Source organism: Hylobates moloch, unplaced genomic scaffold (assembly GCF_009828535.3).
Source record: "Hylobates moloch isolate HMO894 unplaced genomic scaffold, HMol_V3 SCAFFOLD_7, whole genome shotgun sequence".
Taxonomy (NCBI): Eukaryota; Metazoa; Chordata; class Mammalia; order Primates; family Hylobatidae; genus Hylobates; species Hylobates moloch.
The window spans coordinates 114751823-114760934 of NW_026652282.1; the positions used below are offsets into that span (position 1 = coordinate 114751823).

Sequence of the window (9112 nt, forward strand, 5' to 3'; positions counted from 1 at the left end):
TTTTGGTTGCTGTATGGAGGACGTTGACATCATTTTTTAAATTAGCCCCCAAATCCCACTTCTCATTGTTGTGAATTGAAAGAGTTGTCGTAATTCACCTGGTTCTAAAATTCTGTGCAGTTGTAGAGCTCTGTAGCCAAATAAGTTCCATAAAATAAACTCATCTCAGGCGCAGGAAAAGCAGCTCTTTTGAAAATACCTTGTGATCAGGCTCTAGGTCATGACCTGGGTCTTGAGAAACTTGAGTTAGTAGATGTTAGTTTTTCTTAGCTCTTTGTTTACTCTGGACTTAGACATTTTGTATTATTAAAAACCTGTGGCTTATAAGGACATTCTATTTATCTTTCCAGGCTTTTTTGATGGAAATGCGTGGATTTTCTTGGAAACAGGGATTTTATTGTGGATTCCTGGTGCCCCCTTGGAGAGGCTTATTTTTCTGGACAATAGTTTTCCTTAGTGTCACTACTCTTTTCATCTCCAAATAGTCACAAGCTCCCAAGGTCGAGAAAAGTGCATCCTTTTGTTCTAATGAATCTGAAATTCCATTTTAAAAAGTCTGCAAAACAGACCCTTGATTAATAACTGAAGGCATATCTCCACTGCATGAAGCATCCAGAGGGGTAGCCTTCAAGACACTTGGAGAAAAAGAAAATCCAACTTAGTCAAACTCAAATAATTTAACAGCATTATTACTACATTTATTATTGCCACTTAAAAGTTTAAGCGTTATCTGTGCTTTAAAGTGTGTTGTACAACATAGGCGTGCATGCTTGCCTTTGTTAAAAGAATAGAACCCAGTACACTTCGCAAAAAGAAGTCAATTACCATTGCTTCTATGTGGAATTCTCTGGGTCTGAAAAGTCCTGTTGCTCTAGACTACATCTTGTTTTTGTTGTAACATGAACATTAAAATGCTTTGTGAGTTTATGCAGTATTTGTGTATGTTATTTTAATCAATAACTTTCAGGGAAAAGTTAATAGCCACTTTTAGTTAAATGCCACACCTCTAGCCACTAGTCGAATATGGCTATTTTAAAGTTGAGTTAATGACAAATAACATGAAAAAACCAGTTTCTCAGTTTTATTAGCCACATTTCAAATGCTCAATAGCCTCACGTAGCTAGTGGCTTCTATATTGGACAGTGAAGATACAGAATGTTTCTGTCTTTGCAGAAAGTTCTATTGGACAACACTGCTTCAAAGGATACCTATTCTTGGAAATGAATCTTATTATCCGGCATAGAAAACGCTGATTGTTGCTATAGCTTTCTGTCCAAAGAATCCCAGCTTACTAAGATGATTGATGTCTCTTCCCCAGTCACAATGTGGAGGAATTAACTGAGGCTGTGGATTTGGTATAATTATTAAGAATTCTGAAAATTTCCTTCAAGAGTTGTTTGTTACTCTAAATTGTAATAGTAATAATAATAATAATAATAATAATAATACCTCTGTGTCTGAATGCCATTTAGCTTGATTAAGCAAGGAAGAAATGTGGTTTCCTCCATTTTTTTTTCCTAAGCAGGCTATGTAGAACGCTATAGAAACTGCATTTGGTGGATTGTTAAGCCAACGACAGAATTTAAGCCACAGACTTACTTTGATAGTACTCTTAATGGTATAACTTCTTCTCCCATTTTATGTCTCTCTTTATGTTTTTTCTTATGTTTCCTTTTTGTTTTCAAGAGAGAGCTATCTTTTAGATCTCCAGTATCCTTTTCCTCTTCAGTAGAGATTTCTATATCTTGAAATAAATAAAAAAGCACTCCGTTAAGACATGGGGCTGTGAAATGGGTGAAACAGAAGCTTAACTTAATCTAATTAAAATCTTGTAGTTTTACCTCTATTTTCCTTGGAAGCTTCTGAAGCTTCCTTAATGATGTCTTTCTGAATAGTTTTCTTTACTTTTAATCGGGGAGCTAGGGATTCTGCATCTTCAGAGCTGCTTCTCTTCCTCTTCCCTGTTCTGACTTCAGGTAAGCTAGATGCTTCAACTCTGTCCCGTTTTTTCTTTTTCTTTGAGAACTGCTTTTGGGGTTCAGCAGACTCAATGTCAGAGCCCTCAGATGTGGGTCTGGATCTTTTCATTTTACTGACGCTGGTGTTGTTTGTGTCCATATTTTCTTCTTTGGCTTGGATATTGTCTTCCTTTTTCATTCGGCCTTTCTTCTTCTTTTTCTTTTTCTTCTCTTCTGTAAAAGTGCCATCATTAGTTCATCTTACTTCAACTACATCTATTTAAATATTGAAAAATACTCACCCACAACTCTTAAGGCTGCAATGGGCTTATTTTTCACTGTTTTAGGAAATATGCCAGGTTTTCTTGGTGCTTCTTCTGGTGGGTTGTTAAGAAACTGAAATGATTGCAAAAAGTTTTTATATATTTATATATTTTAATACTTGTTGTATTTTCTTTCTTTCTTTTTTTTTTTTTAGGATCTGGACCTACCTCAATTGCTTTTGTTGCTTGTTCTTTTGTTTCAAATTCCACAAACGCAAATCCCTTTGGATCTCCAATAGACTTATAATGTGGTATACTTATATAAAAAACATTGCCACATTTCCCAAAGACTCTTTCAATCCAGCTGTGATTAACATTTTTGGGAAGTAACTCCTATTATAAATTAAATGCATTATTAGAGTTTTTCACAATCAAAATGTCAATAAATTTTTAACTTATAAAAAAAAGAAACTGCATTTGGTTGGCATTCATTAAATGCACATAAAATTATCACTGAAAATTGTTAAGAAAAGATATGGTAACATGTTGTAGCGACTGCTATTCAAACATCCATAAATAATACTATTTTAAAATGTTTATTCTTTAATATTTTTTGAGACAGGGTCTTGTTCTGTTGCTCAGGCTGGAGTACAGTGGCGTGATCTCGGCTCATTGCAACCTCGACCTCCCAGACTCAAGCGATCCTCCCATCTCAGCCTCCCAAGTAGCTGAGACTACAGGTGTGTGCCACCATGACCAGCTAATTTTTAAAATTTCTATAGAGAGGCCGGGCGCGGTGGCTCAAGCCTGTAATCCTAGCACTTTGGGAGGCCGAGGCGGGCGGATCACGAGGTCAGGAGATGGAGACCATCCTGGCTAACACGGTGAAACCCCATCTCTACTAAAAATACAAAAAATTAGCTGGGCGTGGTGGCACGCGCCTGTAGTCCCAGCTACTGGGGAGGCTGAGGCAGGAGAATGGCGTGAACCCGGGAGGCGGAGCTTGCAGTGAGCCGAGATGGTGCCACTGCACCCCAGCCTGGGGGACAGAGCAAGACTCCGTCTCAAAAAAAAAATAAAATAAAATTTCTATAGAGACTAGGGTCTCGCTATGTTGCCCAGGCTGGTCTCAAATTCCTGACCTCAAGTCATCCTTCCACCTCAGCTTCCCAAAGCACTGGGATTATAGGTGTGAACCACCGTGCCCGGCCTCATGTGATACTATTTTTTTTTAATTACCTGTTGGGCCTTTTACTTTTTATAGTAACAATTATTTCCTCTTACTCATTCAAAATATTGTGTCTTATAAATAATTATGCTAATTAGGTTAGTTTTCTGTTTCCTGGCTTGTGATCCCTCCAATTTCTCAGGGGTCCTTTACCTACTGCATACCCAAATGGCTTTTTCAGGATTCCCTATGTTCTGCACTTTTTTTTTTATCTCCAGCCTTTGTGTGTGCCCTTCCTGCCATCTGGAATGTTATCCCCATCTGATAAGCATTTCTGGGACTTAGCCATCCTTCAAGGCCCATTTGAAATACCACCTCCTTATCCCTGCAGCTGAAGTGACCTCTCGCCTCTCTAAACTGTAACTGCATTATGATTAAGTGTCTCACCTCCCTTACTAGACTGAACGCTCACTGGTGCGAAGACTGGTGTGGTCTTAGTCTATCATTGGATCCCTCCACATGCTTGGCACAGAGCGAATGCTTAAGACATGGGTGTTGAAATGAGGAATTTCTACCAATTTTCTAAATATGTATACACACAAGATTTCTTTGAGCTGCATCTGCTCTGACAAACCAAAGGCAGTAGCATTGCACGCATGCTTTGATATTAAGTTGTAACAAATATGTTACCCTTGCCAATTCATTTTGGCTCATATAGATAATTTGCAGTGTTACAACAGTTATAAACAAGTTGACCTACAGCATTGACTCGTGAGCTAATGTACAAAGAAACTGGGCTGCAGCAACACGAAATCTAGTTCTAGTCAAATCTAAATTGTGTTAGCACTTGACAAGATAACATTTTTCATGTATCATATTGGCAGACTAAAAAGACCTTGATAAAACAATGTCAGTATGGGGAAACAGAAACTCTCATTTAATTTCAGGTGGGAATGTAAGTTGGTACAATTTCTGTGCAGGACAATTTGGTAATTTGTTAATACCTATCAAAATAAAAAATAGAATAAGCAATTTTACTTGGAGGTATTTATCCTACAATCACATTCATACCTATATAAAAGAATGCCTATGGTCTCTCGAGAAAAGTACACAACACCATCTAGGAAGTGTTCTTACCAAAGCATGAAGCCTGAATCTGATAGAGTCCCCTGATCAAACCACTAGTTTGCAGGAAATACAGGGAAGAGAGGAGAACATGTTAAACAACACCACGCAATGCAGTCAGCAAAACCCAGAATGTAGAAAACTGAAGGACAAACCACACAGATTTGTCAACAAATATATTGCAAGGAAAAAAAGAAGGGGATTTATAAACTGAAGAAGCATATCGGTCAAATGCAATGTGTGGACCTTGTTTGCATTCTGATTTTAATATACCAGCTCTAAACAATAGTTCATATGGCAAATCTGAACGCAGGATGTTATTGATGTCAATAAATTATTTTTAACTTTTTGAGTAATGGTAATGGTACGTTTTTTTAAAAAAGTGTTCTTATAATATATAATTAAATATGTGTGGAAGAAGTTTGCCTCGAAATAATCTATTAGGGCGAGTGGAGGGTTATAGATGAAACAACTTTGCCCATGAGTTAGGTGGTTATTGTTAAAGTCGTGCCATTTGCTTTACCACTGCATTATCTTTTGCATTTTCCCTTTTAAAGGGGAAAGGGGAGATGTCAATATTCCTTGTAATAGAATAGAAATCTAAAAACAGCCTATATATCTATAATAAGAATTGGCTAAATCAATTAATGTAGATCCACACAATGGAATATTATGATATTATTAAGATGAGGTGTGTGCTATGTGTGTGTATCTCCTGATATGGAACAGCTTCCAAGATAGAGCAAGTGAAAAATAATGTAAAATAGTATGAATAATATACTTCCATTTATGTAAAAAGGGAGATAAATATACACATGTATACATGGATTTGTATAGGTTATTTCTAAAAATGTTTTAAAGAAATTGCTAAGAGTGGTTGCCCCCGGAGAAGGGGCTGGGTGTTATAAGAGAATTGGGTAAGAAAGAGACATTAATTACTTTTCTAATAAAAAAATACATTTCATTTAATTAACACTTTAAAATATAGCCCATACCCATAGCTAATAACTGAGGTTCTTGAGTTGACTCATGCTCATTGCCAAATAGATGCTAGAAAAATTTTTGCTGACTAGTAAAAGTTTGGAGGTCAAAACACATTTTGAAATTATCTGCAAATTGGCAAGCATTAATGCTCTCCTTTGTGTCAAAGGAAAGACATGCACTTCTCACTCACAAATGAGAGAAACATTTCCATTTGGAGATTCCCCAGAGGGACTTATGTTTATAACTAAACACATGTTTTCAAGGGATACTAAGCTGCAGAGGAAATTCGACCCTCTGGAGCAGTGGCAGAGATAATCTGAAACAGCAGATAATCCAAACCTCATAATATTTTGTTTTTAAACGCACAATATTATTTTTAGAAGCAGTCTATTTATGTTCTTAATTATGTTTTTCTGAGGATAATAGACATATTAAAGTGAATTTGTAGTCTCTGAGCATCCACCAACAGAAGGTGGTAGAACACATGAGCCAGAAATATGCTTTGTGGTAGAGGAGACACTGATAACATATAACTAGGTCAGGAGGTGGTGACTGTAGATTTTTATTTCACTTCCCACTGCTATTTAGACATTCTGCCTTTGCCTTCATATGACCTCCCCTCCAAAATCTTTCTGAGAGCATTCCATCTAATTTTCCTTCCAAGCCAAAGTTTAAAATAACAATACTGATCTGTAAGAAGAGAAGAAATCATTAGCATCCTCTCTATTTATAAAGTAAAAAGATTAGGGTATTTTTCAATTAATATGTTCCACATGGACAACTCTATTATTCCTGCCTAGTGAATAGTGAGTGTCCTGTACACCAATTCCTTCAGGTATACAGTTGAACAAGTAGGGCAGAAGCCTCAGGTAGACAGTGTGGAAAGCCGTAGACCACTGGTAAGGAGGCATTGCCTTTTTAAAAATGTGTTGTTGCTGTTGTTCTTTGTGTGTGTTGTGAAAGGTAACAGAATAAAATTTCCCTTGTCCTGACCACTGCCTCTCTAAAGTTATGCTGGATAATTCTAGACATGTTACCTTGTCTCCTCCTCACAAAAGACTCAGTGAAAGGGGTGAGGGTGGGGAACAGCTGCATGGGGCAGAGCAAGAAATGGTGACGACCCCCGATTTCTAGCTTGGCCGACGTGGTAGATGTGATGCCTTTAACAGAGAGGGGGAACACAGCAAGAGCTGTAGATTTAGGCGAAAGTTAGGAAGAGTTAGCGAGTTCAATTTTCCACAGGATAATTGATGGGTCAGTAGGTCTTGACAGGTCACGTGGTGCATGATGGGTCATAACCTTTTAGCCAGTGAAAGAAACAAGCCATCCTTTCTATCCCTCTGAAAATCTTAATTCCCACCATATGTTTTACTGCCCATGGCACATTACAGATCATTGGTCTATTTCTTAAATGACAGAAAACCGTATTTCTATTGTTCTTGTCTTTATACATTTAGCACATATGTCAGCAATAGAAAGTTTTATTTTTTAAAGTGCAAGTAACGTGGAAGCATATTACATTTTTTCTAATAGCTGGATTCCCTTAAAGCGGCACATATTTCTATGAATTTCCAGCTCACTTGAGGAAAGTGCTTCTTTAAAGAAATACGAATATCCAGTAAGGCATTAAAAAAAAGTTCATCCTCACTCACAGTTAACATGTAGGTTCAAACAGTATTATTCACCTTCCCATTTTGGTAAGGTTGTGGGGAAACTAAAGGGCACTTTCCAAACGGTGATACAGGCAGTGCAAATCCCTGGAATCTCTTTGGGGCCAGTGTTCATGCACTTAACCACTCTATATCGCCCTGCTATCCTGGCTTTGTGACTTTCTCAAAATCTTTCCAAAGTCACTTCTCAAATGACTTTCTACAAATACATGCCCACATATACAGTAAACATTGTTTAAGAATGTCCATTGCACTTCATGACTAAAACACCAAAAGCAATGGCAACAAAAGCCAAAATTGACAAATAGGATCTAATTAAACCAAAGAGCTTCTGCACGGCAAAAGAAACTACCATCAGAGTGAACAGGCAACCTACAGAATGGGAGAAAATTTTTGCAATCTACGCATCTGACAAAGGGCTAATATCCAGAATCTGCAAAGAACTCAAACAAATTTACAAGAAAAAAACAAACAACCCCATCAAAAAGTGGGCAAAGGATACGAACAGACACTTCTCGAAAGAAGACATCTATGCAGCCAACAGACACATGAAAAAATGCTCATCGTCACTGGCCATCAGAGAAATGCAAATCAAAACCACAGTGAGATACCATCTCACGCCAGTTAGAATGACAATCATTAAAAAGTCAGGAAGCAATAGATGCTGGAGAGGATGTAGAGATATAGGAACGCTTTTACACTGTTGGTGGACGCGTAAATTGGTTCTACCATTGTGGAAGACAGTGTGACGAATCCTCAAGGATCTAGACCTAGAATTACCATTTGACCCAGCCATCCCATTACTGGGTATATACTCAAAGGATTATAAATCATGCTGCTATAAAGGCACATGCACACGTATGTTTATTGCGGCACTATTCACAATAGCAAAGACTTGGAACCAACCCAAATGTCCATGAATGATAGACTGGATTAAGAAAATGTGGCACATATACACCATGGAATACTGTGCAGCCATAAAAAGGGATGATTTCATGTCCTTTGCAGGGACATAGATGAAGCTGGAAACCATCATTCTCAGCAAACTATCACAAGGACAGAAAACCAAACACCACTTCTTCTCACTTATAGGTGGGAACTGAACAATGAGATCACTTGGACACAGGGCGGGGAACATCACACACCAGGGGCCTGTCAGGAGGTGGGGGGCTGGGGGAGAGATAGCATTAGGAGAAATACCTAATGTAAATGATGAGTTTATGGGTGCAGCACACCAACATGGCACATGTATACATATGTATCAAACCTGCACATTGTGCACATGTACCCTAGAACTTAAAGTATATCTAAAAAGAGAATGTCCATTGCAATATTGAAATAGCAAACAGAGGGAAACAGATTAAATATTCATGAATGAGTGACTAGTTAAGTAAATTAAAGTACATCGGGCATTGGAATATCATGCAGAATAAAGGTGATCTATATGTATTGGGCCCTATGTGTAGTGTGATCCCATTGGAGTCTAAACAAAAACAAAAATAAAAAAGTTATTTCTCTCGCTATTTATATATTGTAGAAAATCGAGGGATATTCATGTCAGTGACTTCTAGGGGTAAGATTAGAGTGGGAAAAGGGTACAGGAAGACCTTCTTCTTTTTCTTTCTCCTTAATTGCTTAACTTAAAAAAAATACCTGTGTATCTAAAACAATAGAAAAAGATACTGAAAAAGTTCTTTTTAATTTTAATTTTGTAACCTTTAAAACCCCATGCCGCTCTTTTGATACATCTAAAAATGTCGTGTCCTCCTTCAGTGCTATTTGAAATTTGAAAATAAATATTGTTGGCCAGGCGCGGTGGCTCACCCCTGTAATCCCAGCCCTTTGGAAGTCCAACGTGGGTGGATCACAAGGTCAGGAGTTCAAGACCAGCTTGGCCAATGTGGAGAAACCATGTCTCTACTAAAAAAAAAAAAAAAAAAAAAA

The 9112-nt window shown here is 37.6% G+C and overlaps 1 protein-coding gene across 3 annotated transcripts in view; it reads left to right on the forward strand.

Moving 5' to 3' along the window:
- Positions 1-9112, forward strand: part of PHF6 (PHD finger protein 6) — a 321601-nt gene that overhangs the window by 71552 nt on the left and 240937 nt on the right. The gene's annotated exons all lie outside the window — the stretch shown is intronic.